The sequence below is a fragment of the Haliotis cracherodii genome, unplaced genomic scaffold (assembly GCF_022045235.1).
Source record: "Haliotis cracherodii isolate W230 unplaced genomic scaffold, xgHalCrac1.p SCAF_8, whole genome shotgun sequence".
Classification (NCBI taxonomy): domain Eukaryota; kingdom Metazoa; phylum Mollusca; class Gastropoda; order Lepetellida; family Haliotidae; genus Haliotis; species Haliotis cracherodii.
This window is the reverse complement of record NW_027266341.1, coordinates 5,426,826-5,445,761: the sequence shown is the minus strand read 5'-3', so window position 1 is coordinate 5,445,761 and position 18,936 is coordinate 5,426,826. Positions and strand designations below refer to the sequence as shown.

At 38.3% G+C, this 18,936-nt stretch overlaps 1 pseudogene; it reads right to left on the bottom strand.

Annotated features, from left to right (window-relative positions):
• Nucleotides 1–2: 2 nt before the first annotated feature.
• Nucleotides 3–12,767, bottom strand: LOC139449982 (uncharacterized; annotated as a pseudogene).
• Between the last annotated feature and the right edge of the window lie 6,169 nt (nucleotides 12,768–18,936).

Here is an 18,936-nt window from a genome sequence, read left to right as displayed (position 1 = left end):
ATTCAGGAATATCTATTACATAGTCTTTGAAATATACCGTTGAGAGGCAGTCTTGCTTAAATGGCCTTGGTCTCTGGAATTGAATGTCAGTCTTTAAATCATTCATGGTAGGTTTTTGAGAAAAGGTATGTGTCTTTCCATATCTTTCATTCATTTCACCATGATAGGTCAGGTCAAATTCATGACCATTTTCACCTCCTTCAGAGAATGCTTCACTTGATTTCTGTGTATGAGAAAGGTTTTTAGTTGGTGTATTCAATGTCAAGGTTTTCACATTTGTGATTGTTTTGTCAATGCAATACATTTTGTTTGTGACTTCCTTTACGGAAGCAGTCAAACAGCATCTTCCATCAAATATTTTATAAACCTGGTCTTTGGTGTCAATAATATCTTCATGTAAAATAAGAATATGATATTTGTATTGGTCCCTCTGTTTTGGAGTCAAGTGTTCATATTTGATAACCTTTTCTCCAACTGGACAAAGTCGAACTGATTTTTGTCCTTTGAACTGAAATTGATTTTCTCCTTTCCCTTTTACAAAATCAGATTGCAGTACCTCGGGTAATGCCTGTAACCAGGTTGATGTGCCTTTAACAATCACATTCCACAGCTTTTTTCTGTCACAAGATTGATCAAACTGATCTCCTTTGCATAATACCCAAAACAAAAACATCCGAGCGAGTTGGTGACTTGGTTCCCAAGAACTGTGAATTGCGAGAAGTTGATGATCTGATTTTTGACTGACATCATTGGTTTGCTCAATATCTAATCCCAAATGTTTTCGTAGAAAGGTGATAGATGGACTTTCCAGGTGTTGTGATGCATCACCTGGCTTCTTTGGTGCACCAGGCGATAATTCTGATGTATGTTCACTGGTTGTTTTAGACACTAATTGTGCTGTAGGTTCAGTTGATATTTCGTGTTCTGGGGCAGTTTTTATCTCTGTCTCTATGTCAGTTCTTCCCTTGACATTCTTTGTTCCTATTGTATCTTTATAAAACTCTTTCAACGCCCTCTTTATACATATCAACAACTTCCTACCTAACACCTTTTTGATGTTCAAGTCAGTAGCAAGTGTTTCAGGATTTTCGTACAGCATTGCCACAAAACCATCAATGTGTTCACTTCTGATAGCCTGCAGAATCTGATCAAGGCTTTTATGATCATTAAAAGTTGTCTTTGCAATGCCACATACATGACCTGGTGTAAATGATTCAAGTGATTCTTTACTCAGGCCAGATATGCTATCCCCTGTATGGTTCTCATTTAAATATATTATTTTCCGACAAAAACCCATGGGGAGTCCAAGCTCTTCTTTTATGTCACTGGCTTTCATGTACTCATTCAGCATTTCCCCATCTACAAATTTAACTTCATCTTTAATCAGAAGCCTGGGTATTTTGATGACGCTTATGAGCCACTCCTGAACTTCATCTTCAGTCGCAGAATTTGGCAAACCTGCCCCTAAAACAAAGGAACTATTTATTGGAGTATTTCAAATATGTAACATGATACTCAGTTCTTTCATTTATGTCTATGTGAGATGTTTCAGAAAAGAAAGTAAGTCTCACCTTTCTTGACAACAGAGGTTTTTGTTGCAGCACCTTTCATGCCCCCTTTACTTCGTACAATGACATGGATGGTGTCATCAGGCTGTAAGTTTTTCAGTGTAGATGGCCGTATCAGTTTGCCATGATGAGTCAGCATCTGAAGGTGAGCAGGAATATTGTCTTTGTACTCAATCGCCTCCTTCAACTGAATCATATTCAGTTTCTCGTGCAGGAATATTTTATATGTAGTTCTTGATTTCACGAAAAGAGAAATTCTTTCATGACTAGTTGTCGCAGATATTTCTTCCTCAACACGGTCGAGAGGTAGAACAACTCGGAAGTCTTCTTTTGAAAGGCACTTCTGAAAGTAAAAACTTTACATAACAACTTGTGTTACACATCTATGGAAATACGAATGACCATTCATATCAACAGATGGCATGTGATAAGAGGGTGAATGAAGTCATAATAATCTAGTTCGAAATCTTTCTACGAAACTGGTCCCCGACGTGATATTGCTGTAATATTGCTAAAAGCAGCCTAAGGCCATACTCACTCACTCACTCAATCAATCATTCACTCACTTCTATGAAACTGTAGTCGGTTCAGGTTCAGAAATATGCATAATATGTATCTATCTGAACAAGCATGTTGTGATATGTGATTTTAATATATAGCTTGAAAAAAGATAAAAGGAATCAAGTTTAAAGTGACCTTATGCCTGATGAATGTTTTCATCCTCTTTTTGCGTGTCGGTGGTGAAATGTTCACATCTCTTGATGATGGTCTGGCTTTTATCAAATACAAGGCATTTCGTTTTACTTTCCTTTTCTTGGACGCCATCGTTGATTTTTCGTGAGGAATGTCTGACCAGAAAGGATCCGTCTGTGATCTGTATATTTCATATTCCGACTTCATCTTCATATGCTTGTCTCAACTGTCTGGTTTATACCTACGGGATATGAAAAGTTTGCAAATGTATTCAAGAAAGTTCATGTCAAACTTCACTATCGTTAAGATTTCAATATCTTGATGTTATATATGCCTTGGATTATTTCATGAAATAAACTGTTCCCCAATCTCATTAAAATCATACCTTAGTGCTCGTTACTGCTACACAAAAATCTGAGGACATCCCACTACAGATCACGTCAGAGCGACCTTTCACGAACTTTTACTGACAAAAGAAATGACGATCAGGAAGTTGACATAAGCCAGCACTGGTTTCAAACTGGCGACAACCAGACTACGCAATGACACATATTTTGACCAGTTTTACAGAACACATAGCTGTGTAATGGTTTCCATAAAGGATTCTGACGCCACTCCCATAGAACGAGTCCTGTATTTGCTATGAACGCACTGGATGTAACACTATATTTCCTAACAACACCATTACACCGAGCAGCAACATGTTTATGATACTGTTATCAAAATAATATATTGCGTGAAATTTGTGAGAGGCTTTCCTTCCAATCTACAATATGAACATTGTTTTCAATGCCCAGAACAACATGACTGTTTTGAGATGACCTGATGTCTGAAACTAAAGATGATAAACGCATCTCTCAACTGTTTGCCATCACAAAAATGTTATTAATTTTCTGTTATTGCAAAACCTGTTTCCGAGATGTAAAGAGTCACGTGACATTGCTCTGAACTCTCATTATGTGACCCGTCAATCCGTCAGTTGATTCACAACATCAATCCTCAAAAGTCTCAACACTACCTGTTAAGATTAGTAACAATAGCTCTGTAAAAGAAGTTTTTCAACCATGTAGCACACAGTCGACAATGGACAGAGTACATAAACAATCGCTCACGTTCAATAACAAGTCATTAGTAGCGTGTGTGACCACCAAATGCCTCAATACACGCAAAAACTCTTCGACGCACTGAAAAAGTCTGATGAGGGCACGTGGGATTTGACGCCATTCTTCTTTTGAGGGCCAAGATCAGTTCTTGCCGGTTGGCTGGAGAGTGTGGTCGTTGTCGAACACGACGATCCATCAAGTCCCAGAGGTGTTCTATGGGGGACATGTCGGGTGAGCGTGCAGGCCACGGAAGGACGTTGACGTTGTTGTCTGCGAGGAAGTTAGTGACAGTTCTGGCTGTATGGGCTCTAGCGTTGTCATGCTGATAAATGACACCACGTGGCTGCTGTTGGAGAAATGGTAGGAAAACTGGACGAAGAATGTTATCCATGTTAAGCTGTGCTGTCAAGTTTCCGTCAACGTTGACCAGCGGTGTCCTCTCCTGCCCACAGATCCCTCCCCACGCCATGACACTACCTCCACCATATGGTACGACGCCTGCACGCAACACAACGCCGTCCGTTCACCCCTTCGGCGGTAAACACGTTGTCTTCCATCAGCCCTAAACATACAGAATCGACTTTCGTCAGTAAAGACAACCCTCTGCCAGTCACGTCGTTGCCAACGTCGTACAGCCCGGGCCCATCTCAATCGCAGACGACGATGTTGCGCTGTCAATAGCTGTCCTTTGTATGGTCTAAAAGCCCTGATTCCATGAGCCCTGAGTCTCCTGGCCACTGTCTGTCGACTAACCCTGTGACCTAAGGCATTTGTCGCCGATTACGTCACTGTCAGGAAGCGATTTCGGAGGTGCAAGGTAAGCACGTACCGGTCATCATGGGGCGTGGTCACCATGGGTCTGCCTGTTCTTGGCCTGTCAGCGGTCCGCCCTGTCTGTCTGTAACGTTGCATCAAGTTGGTAACGGCAAAACGGGAGCAACCGAAGGTTCGTGCAATATGGGCGTGGGTGGCTCCCATCTGCACCAAACCCAAGGCTCGTTCACGTTGTTCGACTGTGAGTCGTGGCATTTCTTTTGTGGTTTTTTTTTATCACTTGCCGTTGCAATCGTTTTATACCCTTACCCGCACGTACATTTTCGCGTGTTATCTTGCAAATGTGTAACAGACGATGAACATTTTCTGCATACACTATTGTTGTATTTAGGTTATGTGTTTTAGATAGACTTCATCGAAAAAAATTATACTTTGTCTGAAATGTATATTTTTAGTTGGTAAAGTTTCTTTTGGACGTCAGTTTAGTTACATGTACACTTAGAATAACAAAGAATTTTGATATTTTACTATTACAGTTAATAAATGCGATAATTATCAATAGATTAGATTCTGATAATTATAAAGAAATTGTGAAAAATTATCATTATGATAATCACGAACAAATTGCAGATCGTTTATTCGAAAAAAACGTCTCTTTATATTTCAATGTCGCAACGATAATTGTAGTATCATTAATTACATAATCACGATTGAAAGGATTTATAGCCAGTGTCACGAAATATATTCGCCCCCAGAATAAAATCTCCCCCCCCCCCCCCCGGCGAATTTATTCCAGTACAGTTCCGCCCCTCTCGAAGTAAACTCTCCCCCACCCTACGAAATAAAATCTCCCCCCCCAGAATATTTCCTCCCCCGGTCGTTTTATAAACACTTATGTTTGGCTTGTGTTGGGTCCAACTTGGCCCGGACTGTCAAAATCCACTTTAAACACACAGATATATCATCAAATGTAACTAGTTTGATAGGCATTACTTAGAAGTTGGCGGGTGACAAGATAGACACAATTGTTATGGATAACAACTTCTGTGAAAAGCGACGTTTCGGTATAGATCTTTATACCGTTGTCAAGCAAGACTGAATGTTAATCCTCTACTGTTAATCCTCCACTTGCTATATATATTCTGCACTATGTCCCTCATTCAGTCTTGCTTGACAACGGTATAAGGATCTATACCGAAACGTCGCTTTTCACAGTATTAAAGAAGTTGTTATCCATAAAAATTGTGTCTATCTTGTCATCATCAAATGTGTTTACATCTATAGACAAGCCAAACACTTCTGATAGAGACGATGTTGAGAATGTGGAGTGAAAAGGGCTTCACTTTGAGAACGGTGTTTTCTTTAACTACCGCAATATGAGACACTAATGTGGTATATAGGTAGATATAATACTACTCGTTAGATATAAAGAATGTTTAGTAACTTTAGAAGTTTTAGGACAGTTATTAACACGTGTCGTGTCAGCCCTATGACATTCGCGATTGTCCACTTCCAGAAAACATCATGTGTTGGTTTAACATGAATTAGTAAAGATTAGTTAGGGATGCCCAACACGTTAATTAATGAAAGACGAGTAGTCAAAACACTGTCATTTCCTGCCCATGACATCACACCTTTACACGCTAAGGTCGGTGAGAAACATTCTCATCAAAGAAAACACACAGTCAAGACACTGACTTTTCTACGAGGACTCACGGAATATTTTCTCCCCCGAACTATTTATATAGACTTGTCATGCAGTTCAACTCATACCGGAACTCCCGGAAGCGAAGGCAGTCATCCTATCAGACTCGCTCAGTACACTTCAGGCCATCAGTGGCAGAAACTCAAACTCCAGGCCAAACACAGTCAACAATATTCTATACGAATATACAAAACTATCGGACCAAGGGCAACAGGTGGAGCTGTGTTGGATCCCCTCTCACATATGTAGCAGTATGCTTGTAAATAGAATATTGTTAGATTTTAAAGTATCATCATAGTAACCAAACGTGAATTAAATTAATAAGCTAACCTAAATATTTAACATTTATGTTCCTAAATACTTGTGTTAACTTCAGCACTTGCACAAATCTACTAATTCACAGGTAAGCTATTTCTGTATATAGCTTGGGTAGTTCAGCCATTTCTTTCTTGGCTATTGTCAATGGGTCGGTCTCAGGCTTGGCCTGTGATTAGGTGCTCTTTGTGATCTAGCTTTGTTGCATGTTCTCTGCAATTATGTGGGGACACTGATCACACTTCTACTGGTCAGTCAGGACATATTTTCTCAACACGTTCTCTGCACTGAATCATATAGGGGCTATTTCACTGCACATCTCTATAAGAGTGTTTCCAGCCTGCGTCCCTGAGACGAGATCCGGACTACCGTGTAGTTCTCTACGCCCATTGAAAATAAATCCCTTGAACCCAACAAGTACTCTCTTATCTTTGAGAGGACCAGAGTACCGCTGTTACACATAGATATTCATGGAAATGAAAAAGCAGACTCACTGGCGAAGCTAGCTCTAGACAAAGCGGATATACAGCCTGTTCCCTGTAGTAAACTAGAGACAAAAAGCAAAATCAAAGCCTCCATAGCAGAAAAATGGCAAGCCCAATGGGACGCAAGTAAGATCGGCAGATGGCTATACAAAATTCAACCCAAGGTCCAACAAAAGCCAAACTCATACTCAAATGAAAGGAAAATTGAAATTGCTATCTCACGCCTCAGACTTGGTCACAAAAAGCACTATGACAAGGTTTGTTCATCTTGCAATCAGGCTGAAACCATTGACCACGTGTTACTAGAATGTCAAGACCATGCCCCAGCCCGGGCTAGGTTAAAACAAGAATTGCAGTTAGATCCGCTATCTGTCATAGATCTCCTAAAGCCAAGAGATGCAATAGCGAGAGATGGATAGCTGCTCGAACGTATATAAACAGAGCAGCCAAGGATAAAAATGAAATCATATCAGTATAAGAAAATAGAAATCATATCAATGCAAAAACAGAAATTATGTGAACACCGAACTCACAATAGATATGTGTACCCTTCTCACACACAGGAGTCCCAAAGAGGGTGACAGGTCAGCCGAAATTGCCTAGGCAGAAGGCGACAACAACAGTTCAACAATTGTAATTGTCAAAAACTGCTTTTATGTGGTGTCTTTGTGGTATAGTTTGATGGAGAATATCAGCTTCTGAACAACTTTTACTTGCGTGCATGGCTGTTGGCATATATAAATTTTAGTGAGTCAGTTTCGGGTCCAGTGGATTTCTTGTTTTTGTAAGCAAAAGCAGTATTTAGGCATTTCACTGGATCCTTAACTTAAAACGGTACTAACTAGAGGTATTAAAATTAAAATGCCAATTAAGGGATTGTAAGTGGTAAAAAAAAATTCTATTTGTAGATTCTCAAGGGTTAGCTACCAATCAAACCCTAGAATATTTTCTCCCCCCGATTATTTATACAGACGTGTCATGCAGTTCAATAATTTTAGGTGTATTAAATGCTTATGCCATGCAGTGTTTGTGTGGTATTTTGTGATAGACCTAAATACTAGATAAGGAAATGTATGTGGTAAGAATGTGTTCAGCTGTTTGTAGATTCCCGTCGTCTAGCTACAAATCCTGTGATGTATTAATGGTTGAAGAATTTTGAACTGAACTGTCCGAAAGTTTATATCTAAAATTTTGGAATTGAATACAGTGATATCTTATATCAATATGTGGACTCATAAATATAGGTTTTATGTTTTAACGGAGAGATGTGATATTTGATATATGAAATATCGCGTAATAGTGTAATTTGCATGCTTTACCATTCATTGTACCATTCTGAACCATGTGAATGTTGTAATATCAGTCAATCGGGTGAGAAAACAGCCCAATCCTCGCTCTATAAAGGACTATGTCAATCATTTTGCCAGTTGAAATTGAGGTATTCGCAGGACGACGACCCCTCGAATTTTTCCATTCGCAGGACGACGACCGCCGGTACGCCTTTGATGTGTGGTGTTGTTTTAGGAGGGGATTAACTCCTTGGTTAGTGTCAAAAACTGAAATGTGTTCACCGAATCTCCGAAACATGGTAGTCTGTCATCATTCTCGATATGGCAAACGCGCAGTTACAGTACACGTTTCTTCCAACAACATGCGGCAGTAGATACCTTTGTACTGATCCAGAAAGAAGTCAGCGTAATTTTCTTTGCTGACTCAGTGTCTCATCTTCTCAAACTGCCTTAATTGCCCATGACTTTTGTGAATCTTATATGTACGTCATCTTGTACATATACATTCAAATTATTTGTAAATAAATCAATATTCCACCCTTATTATCGTTCGTTTCAAATCCAGTTCCACTTTTTTACTTGCTCGAGTTGTTAAAATAACACTCGATACCCATTTTTTAACTAGATTGGCGGATTAAAATATTCGCAGAACGACGACCTCACTTTTTGCTAGTTTGTTTTCATACGACACAGGGGGTCGTCGTCCTGAGAATGAACCTTGAAATTACCCCTGATACTTTATGAATACTTTATGACAGTTTATGGAGTAAAAATCTATGTTGATTAGTCCAACCGCTATGCAATTTCTTTTCAAAGGAAATTAGGCCTTATTCTGTAAAATTACCATTGGCTCGGGTAGAACCGCTGGGCTAACCACGCGGTTCAAGATAATCGAGCACTGTTAAACTTTTTTTTAGCCGAGCGGTCCTAACCGCGCCAATGGAAAACTACATCATAAATGAACTGTTTCGATTTGCGCGGTTTTACCAACCGCTAGCCCCTTGCGGTTTGCAGTTGGTCAAAACGCGCCAAACCGCGCACAATGGAAACTAAGTCGCCGAACTTTTCAGCATAGTTTTTGTATATAGCATTTCAACCGCCTCCCTTAACGTGCCCCAAATCGCATGGCAAACCGCGCATATGGAAACTCAGCCTAAAGGGCGGCGGCTTTTACATAAGCCAGTAAAGCTAGTTTGTCAATCCCAATTCATATATTTATGTGTAAAGATCTGTTGAAACAAAATACATTGTAAAGACTGGTTTATTTGCATTAAAATCAAAACAAAGGAATCTGTAATTAAAATGTGTAAGGTGTAAAAAGCTTTTACATAAAAGTGCAAAATACATGGGGAAGAGTAAATACATAATTCTATATGATTGTCTTGAATGGAGCACCTTTGAAAAAAAAGATAATCCAAGCATATGCGATATTACCGTGTTTAAAGAATTTATATCAGTCATATATTTCTAACTTAGATCACCGGTATGTAACCCAGGTAAAGCATGCATATCGGGGAACATTGTAATGTTGGTACAGTTTATCATGTCTTCGTGCTTTAGCATTACACATTGGCTTTTCATATTCCTCAAGGTTTTAATGTTTATTTGTTTATGTACTTTTTTATTTATTTTTTTCTCTCCTTTATTTGTTCTGGGTTATATATTTATCTAAATATACATTTAGTTAAGTGGGGGTATTTAACAGAAACCTGGTTGCACCATGATATTCTAGCCACTAAAAAACATTTTCAAATCGTAGCCTGTATTAAGGAATATATTTTAGATCTAAAATCAGAGTATAACGGACAGCCTGAGCTAGAGGCGCGCGGGGATAGATATATAAGCTTTTATTCCTCCAAAGGAAAATACAATGTGCAGGGGGAAATATTGAAAAAATATTTAGGGGACTAGATACATGTTATTTTAAAGTTCAGGAGTTGATGCGAATGCTGAAAGGTGCTGTATTACATTTGTACGGGGGAGAGTTTATACCGGGACACCGGCACTCTAGCATGTCACACCGGCATGCGTAACTTAATGAGATATCGCATAGTTCTCATAAACCTACAGCAGGCTTTTCACTTCTCATGTTGACCCGAGATAGACCCATTTGTGTTATCTGAGCTGCCTCGGAATTACCTGATAAAGTATTGCGTCACATCACAGGTAACTTTGCGCCTATTGAAATATAATACCAGTAGGGATTAAATACTTGCTGTCACGCTGTATGAACATGGGTTGTGTATGATTCATTGAGAACTAAACATTTTCAGCTGCCTTAACTGTATGGAACACACGCAGAGTGCATGAAGTATGTTGTTGTCAGAGTGACCTCGGAAGGACGTAGATCAAGGAAGTAGATCTTTATCTAGATACACACAAGGAAAGGGGTATTTTTAATATGACTCTCACGAGTCTGTATGGAACACACGCAGAGTGCATGAAGAATGAATGAATGAATGATCTTTATTTCCTCCATTAATTTCGGAGAGTGATATACATTTGGAATCATGTTAACACAGCATATTTACACGAACATTATATTATGCAAAGAAATTGGCAATACTGAATATTTACATGTCCTGGTCCTGGAATGAGATATACTGTCTATAGATAGAGCAGTGATCGCAGGTTCCAGGAGCTTATGTCTCGTGATACAGAAGATATGAATTCAGCCCATCTGTCAAGGCTCATATCCTCTACAATAGGGGTTATACCACCTAGCAATGTCACAAGTTTGACTTCGTGATCTGCACAGTCCTCAATACGCATGTATTGTTCGAGGTTTAAAGAGTCAAATAGATGTTCATAGAGAGTGTTCCTTGCATCAGCTAAAGCTGTACAACATAGCAGTTGGTGCTTTATTATGTCATCGCACTCCTCATCACACATTAATCACTGTCCAGGTGTTATTGGTAGTGTTCCTAGTTTCACAAGTGCATACATTGGTCTAGGTGGTATATTGTACAGAATACACATATTCCACAGTCTATGAGGTACAAGCTTACTGTGAATTTTAATAAATCTGTTTAATTCAGGGTGATCTCGCAGACTCGTGTGCCAATGAGCAGTTTCATGTTCTGTTATTTTAGTCTGTACGGTTTTGTTCCACACATCCTTGGATGGAAACTGGTTAGTTTTCATAAAGTGAACTATTATGGTCCATAATTCATATTTCTTTGCCACATTGAGTAGATCATGTGTTACAGACTTACTTTTGTCACTGCCTGTTATATATTGAGCACACTTGAAATAGAACACCTTTTTCGGGGCATATCTGTGGCTGCTTCTACACATCCTCCCAAGGAACATCAGCTTCATTTTGTCAATCACGGATGTCATTGTCCACAATCCCAGCGTCTGAATAGTTGCAACGGTCGAAGATCTTACATGAAAATTTTGTACATTACGTGCAAAGTAGCGCTGGAGTTTTTCAATTTCATTGTGTTCTGTCTTGGACATATTTGACCACAGTTCACACGCGTAGAAGGCACCTGGAATTATTACTCTACGCCATATGTTCATACAGCAGACTGGGTTCAGACCACCTGCTCTTAGACCAATATCTCTCAGGGAATTCAAATTCTTCCTCGCCTTAGCGCAAGCTCTCCTGGTCCTTTCGGATTCTAAATGAGTACTGATAATAGAACCTGCATATATTGTGTTCGATTTCATTTCCAGTATATGGTTACCTAGTCTAAAAGAACCTGGTTGGTTGATTTTGTTTCCACCTTTAAACACCAGAACACAGCTTTTTCTTGCATAATATGTCAATCTCCATTGGCAAGCATATTGATGTACAGTCTGTAAGGACATGCATATGCCACATCACATTCAGATAATATAAGACTATTACACTATATATGTACCTTGCATGCACGTGCCAGACATGTGATCAGAAAATGTGGTTTGTAAAATATATTTCTGCTTATTTATGTCTTCTTTTTCAATTTGTTTTCCTCTGTGACATGTTTGGTTGTTGCATTTAGAGCACATAAACAACAACTATGTTCTCATGATTGAAATGAAGGAAAGAACGAATAAATTAAACGAAAGCAGTAGTGGTGAAGGTCGGGGTTCACAAGGAACCATGGCTTCTGTGATTGTGAATGTATTGTACATACCCTACAGGTAAGAGTTATACTTACACCGACATGCTTTGCTAATTGCAGTGAGTTGAGAGGGTAGACGTGCTGTTCTTAGGATCTTTGTTCAGTAAGATTTGAATACAAATAAGACACATGACTAAAGCACACGCAGAATTACAGTTATTACATTATTTTTAAGATATCAAAGTTAAAGCAGGACCTTGTTACACCTTGTGTCATCACTGATTTTGACTGATCTATTCATATAATTGTGACCGTTATTTCACCTTTTACGCCCAGTAGAATCTGTTTCGTCGGATAATCGTGACTAGTTATTCTTGTGGCTGACGTTGTATATCAGATGCAGATCAGATATCTGATGCATACTCGTGAACATTTGTCAACTTAAACAATGTAGGTCATAGTGTTGTTACCATAATGCCGAGAAACAGTATAATGTGTAACAGTATAATGTGTAACATCAATTCAAAATGACAAAAATAGCAATGTATATCGTTTAAAGAAGAAAGCCTCACCTTTTATCTTAAGAGCTAGTCTTTACCCATTACTTCTATGTTGCTCACAACACTGTTACTAAACAATAACAATCACATCGTAGCAATTTATGGCGTGTTAAACATTATCACAAAAGAAATAATAAAACGGTAAGAAATATAACAAGCCACAGCAGACACCTACCTGAAGTATATCCTGTCCTCAGACAAGAAGTTATGACGCCATGTCGACCCGCGAAAGGCGTCGACACCCGTTTGTGTAACTTTAGCTGCTGGTTTCTCGGATGAATAGCTGATGACGTCATACGTCACGTGCACAGATAACTTATGACCTATTGAAATATTGTTACAGTAGTCGAAAAAGAGCAGCCTGTCACACATTCACATGCGTATTGTTCCCGATTGGGAACTAACTATACGTGCACATGGAACACACGCAGAGTGCATGCAAAATGCTGTAGTCAGAGTGACTTTTTATCAAGGTACACATTCATGACTTGAAATGACTGAAGTCATAGGCTACGTGTACAATAGCATCTGCTTAAAGCAGGGAGAACCTTTAATACGACTCTGACAAAGTACTTGAGTAATAGAGTAATCGATTGTATACTGTACGTCTATAATATGAATATTTGTAAACATAAAATGTATTAATAACAGTTTGTATCATTCAGGAATTGATAATTTTTCTATGTCATGTTCTCTTACAATTACAATAAGCAGTCGACTTTCGGATGGATTTTCGTAAATTGGTCACATGAGGGGATTTTATGTCATCATCAATTGCTTAATGAATAACACAGGTACACCGGAGCTAACATCGGTATTTACAGAATATCTAGACGAAATATACGTAAGTCGTAAGCTATAACAACACGTGTTTGGATGAGATCTTTTATTGCGTTAAACTAGTCAGCGTATATACCGTTTATAACGAGTTTCGAGACTTCACGGTATGAACGAAGGGAAGTAACTCTTATACGTTTATTTCATAACAAATTGTAAAGCGGTAAATGTCTGCGACATGGTTCCAATCCCCATAGTAAAAGAAATTATGATCGCTGTTAACCAAACCCATCCCAAATGGTCGCAGCATTTTTACATAAAGGAAAAGGGTAGACCCTGGCAGATCTAGATCATAAGTATTTCATTTTTCTTAGATTAATAGGTCTTTTGCTCGGGGTACTGAGGGCACATTACATTACGCACATAAAATGTAGAGTTACTTCCCTTTGTCTGTCCCGGATTCGTTTATCGTTGATTCGAATCCTAGTTTAATGCTGTTTAATCTTGGTTTGTCACCCGAGCTCGTAAAAATGGAAAATGTCTATGAACTGCATTATAGTGGAATTTCCTCCGACATCAGACTCAACACGTAGTGATATATATGAAACACCGTTCAAACTCACCCAACTTACTCAAGAAAGAAAATGTAAATTAGTTGTCTTTTCTCAAAGTCGTTCGTCATTAATATGTGACCGAAACGATTCTGGGCATGTGTACTCCGACGAAGTGGATCGTTTATCGTTGAGTCAGCCGCTCGTTTGTCATGTCGCCGTGACATGCCTGGACCATTGCTGACAACAGCAGTCACTGTTGTATCCGGGTACTCTAAAGTACAGTACCGCCCCCCTGCTCCACTACATATGGGAATATCTGCATATCAATCGTAGGTGACTCAATGTATCACTTCCAGGGATTTAACCTTTCTTTCTGACACCATCTGCTTGCATGTTAAATACGGGGGAATAGTCTCGGGCTGATCGTCAGTCGTGACAGTCAAGTCCTTTCCCCAAACAACCTGATAGTAAAAGTTTACCCTTCTAACTTGTAGTTAATGTTTACCCTTCTAAGTTACAGATAATATTTACCCTTCTAAGTTACAGATAATATTTACCCTTCTAACTTGTAGTTAATGTTTACCCTTCTAATTTATAGTTAATATTTACCTTCTAACCTGTAGTTAATGTTTACCCTTCTTATTTATAGTTATTGTTTACCCTTCTAACTTGTAGTTAATGTTTACCCTTCTAAGTTACAGATATGTTTACCCTTCTAACTTGTAGTTAATGTTTACCCTTCTAATTCATAGTTAATATTTACTCTCCTCACATAAAGTTAATGGTTACCCTTCTAACATAATGCTTTCCCTTCTAATAGATAGTTAATGTTTACCCTTCTAACAAATAAATGATGTTTACCCTTCTAACATATAGTTAATGTTTACCCTTCTAACAAATAAATGATGTTTACCCTTCTAACATATAGTTAATGTTTACCCTTCTAACATAATGCTTACTCTTCTAACTTGTAGTTGATGTTTACCCTTCTAACAAAAAGTTAGTGTTAACCCTTTTAACATATAGTTAATGTTTTCCTTTCTTACAAGATCACTTCAAGATAACAACCATGGGCATGATCACTGATAACTTTGTGTATTTGTGTACTTTGTGTTCTGTACTTTTAAAGGCGTGTCCAGTATCCAGAAACATAAATGACACGAATTATATTATTGTCTAACTGCAAGTTTGCAAAAACCTTTTATATGGATGCAAAATAGAGTGACTCATTCAAACAAACAGAATGAACACACGGCATTATCATTAATTAGTTCACTTTTAGTATAATTTGTTTTGTTTATTTTATTAGTGGACTTGAAATCTTGTCCTGAGGTAGGACATTTAATTTAACCAAAACACACGCCTAAGAATCGCAATCCATTTTCAAGAATATTATTTTGTTTTTGTATTACTATTAATTTCTCCTAAAACCCGAAACTGTTGAGTCCATACTGTTACCGAAGCATAAAACTGCATACAAATCCTGCCTGTAATATACTCAACACAACTATTGAAGCGTCATCCATTTAGTTTTATGGACGATACAATTGAAGGTATCCTTTTCAAACCTAAAACTACTAATTAGCAAAGCGCCAATTGTTAAAGACCACATTAATGTGACTGTTTGTGGCTATATTAATGAAAAACATATTTGAACCATGGTAATTATTACAGGAGCAGGTAAACACTGACCAAATTTAAGCATTGTGTTCGTGGTCACACAATCGTATCGCCCAAACACAAGTTGTCAGTTGCTGTACGTGCAAATCAGAGTATGGAGACATGATTTAAACCCTATTAAGGGGCAGTCGGGTAGCCTAGTGGTTTAAGCGTTCGCTCGTCACGCCAAAGACCCGGGTTCGATTCCCGACATGGGTACAATGTGTGAAGCCCATTTCTGGTTTTCCCCGCTGTGATTGCTGGAATATTGCTAAAAGCGGTGTAAACCCATACTCACTCAATCACTGAACCCTATTAACAGTAGTGAATGACAGGAAACACGCGTAACAATGTGTCGATTTTTGAATGTTGGAAATCGAGGCAGAGCTTTTGGGGTGATGCTCCAAACTGGCAATAGTCAACGTCAGGTGGCTGCACACACGTTTTAACGTCACTCAGGGTGTGATTGGGAGACTGTGGCAGCGGTACCATGCCACTGGAAAAGTTGCCTATGCTGAAACACCAGGCCGTCCTCGAGTCACAACACAGAGGCAGGATAGGTACCTTGTGAACCTTACCCTTCGTGACCGATTTCTGACGTCACGTCAGATAAGTGATGAACACTTTAACACCGTCCGCATTAGCCAAAACACCATGCAAAGCAGATTGCGTTCTGCTGGTGTCTGTTCTAGACGTCCAGCAGTTCGTCCACCACTAACACCACGTCAAAGACAAGCTCAGACTAGTACAAGCAGCAACACACAAAAACTAATGTCCATACTGTTAATTTCACATCACGTCCGCTGGCCGATCATTGATAGTATCCTGACAGTATTCAGTGTGTTATGATGAAATATATTAAAGTTATCTTTCATTCATTCAATTAAAATATTTTCTTATTATTTTCTAATTACTTCAATGTTACCAGCCGAAACTAATTAAAAATATGTATATGCTTAGTTCTCTTTTATCATTTCAAATACTTCATTGTTGCCGAAATAGGGGAATAGTTACTATCAGGAAGTCATATATCTAACTAACTCAGTTTATTGTTTCTTGGTTGTATTTTTTTATATTTTCTGTTTACATGCAAACTTTGGTTTTCAGAAAAAATCATTTTGCAAGTTTGACCTTTAAAATTGCAGCTATAACCATGGACATTTTTACATATATTTGCACGAGGTTAAGTTCGCATTAATTTTAGATATTAAAGGGGAAGTGTACACGCAAAAATCACTTTCTTTCTTTTTCTAAACAAAACGCAATTTTAGAATTAGTTAGTATCTGTGTTTGAAAATATACACTCATTTTTTTCACAGTGAAAGTAGGAAGCTCACAATAGTGTGAAAGTGATATGCCGTTATGAGGCCTTCGTTTAACGAGCGAAATAGGCCTGAGTTATCCCCCTTAGATTATGACGTAATTGGTGCCAATTCAACTGGGTCCCTGTCTATTCTCAACGCAAAAGATATCAAGGACCAGTTTGCGGTAAAACAACATGGTCTACGACACACTCCGGCGCAGTGGTGACTCAGCATAACACAATTCTGGCTGACATCTGAGATGCTAGAATCACAAAACTGTACCTACACCACGTGAAGCGGCTCTAACAAAGCATGATGACGTCATAATGTTTATCAATTGGCACCAATGACGTCATATTGCAAGGGGCATAAGCCATGGTGTTTTTGTTATGGAAATAGAACACTTGGTAAATGTGAAAAATATAAATCGTTTTAGTGCAAAAAATATGTTAATTAAATATGATGTTTTTATATTTTTGTCTATGACACTTCTATGTTAACACATTTGATGTGGAAAAAGGACAAGAAAAAATGGTTCATTTCCGTGTGAACTTGCCCTTTAAAGAATGTTAGTTTGGTCACTGTGTGGGCATTTATTCTGTTCATTCATCAATATCAATATGCATAATTAATCATATTATCAATTATGATTAAGCTTGCATTTTTCAGTTTATTGAATTCATTGTTCATTAAATGTTCACAACTAGAATATTATCAATCACTATTACATTTATTCTAGAAATCATACTCTCCGTAAAATTGACATTTATGTAAAAAAAAATATTCCTTTTGAGGAATGACAATAGGTTCAACACGTGCAAAGAAAGATAACTCGTGTAGCCCCTAACGTTTTTCCTAAAACAGGGTTACCTGCCTTCGACTGTGAACTGGCTATTCCGAAGCAGTAAATGTGTTCTTCTCGACAATTCTATGTTTAATTGTTGTACATGTTATAGCCACCTTTGCATTATTAAAGGTGTTGTTGTAATAAATCCATGGAGTAGTATTTGAAAAGGATGAACATGTGTTCTCCGATATTTGAAATCCACCTTGATTTGTACTGTACAAAAAGGCTATATTTAATATAGATCGCGCCATCATTCGCAAGAACGTACCGATGAAGAATTTTCTTTGAAACAGGTAGCATTAATAATTAATAATGTGAAGTATTAAACAAAATGAGATGCGAGTTTAATAAAGTCATTTGAATTATATGACAACTGAAAATATTAGTAACAAGGATCAGTTGTTTAAAAAAACGTGTTTAGAAGAAGAAATAATATACCATTATTCGTGTTCCATTGCATATTGTTTCTGCAACTTTTTATGATGTTCATCCGTTAAAGGAATGCAATAAAGAAGTACCACCTAAAACCGGTTCCTAATCGATACATAATATCGCTGGGAAGCAACAATTACTGGTTGTCTTCTCTTCAAAACAAACACATTACTCCAATGGTTAAAATTGACTCAGTTACAATAAATCCACATCCTCACACATAGGTTACGTTTGTATCATTAAACGTCATCCAAAGATGATAAGAAATCGCCATTATCCGACGAAACATATCCCCTGAGCGTAAAAGGCAAAATAGCGGTGGAAATTACATGAATGGATCACTGTAAATCAGTGATGACGCCAGGTGTTCGCGATAAGGATAAACGTGTCCTGCCCTACGGGAAAAGCATGGCCATCTACCATACACAGATAACGGTAAAGACATAATCTGCCAAGTGACGTGCAAATGAATGACATCATAACATGCAAAAAATGTGAGGAAGAATAAATCATATTTGAAATAGAATTAAAACGGTTTCTCTCAGAAAATGAGCATGACATTGCTTTACTTCCCTAGATGAGAAGTTGCATTGATAACAATATCCGCAAAATATTTATGATAGGGAGTACGAAATACAAATGATTCTGAACAACATTCAACTCTGACTTTCAAAGCAGAGGTCGTTGCCCGGACGTATATGCGTTCACGCCGGGTTCGCTTCCCCACATGGATAAAATGTGTGAAGTCCATTCTTGGTGGTACCGCCGTGCTGTGGCTGAACTATTGCTATAAGCGGTGTAAAACCCATCTTCCCGAGG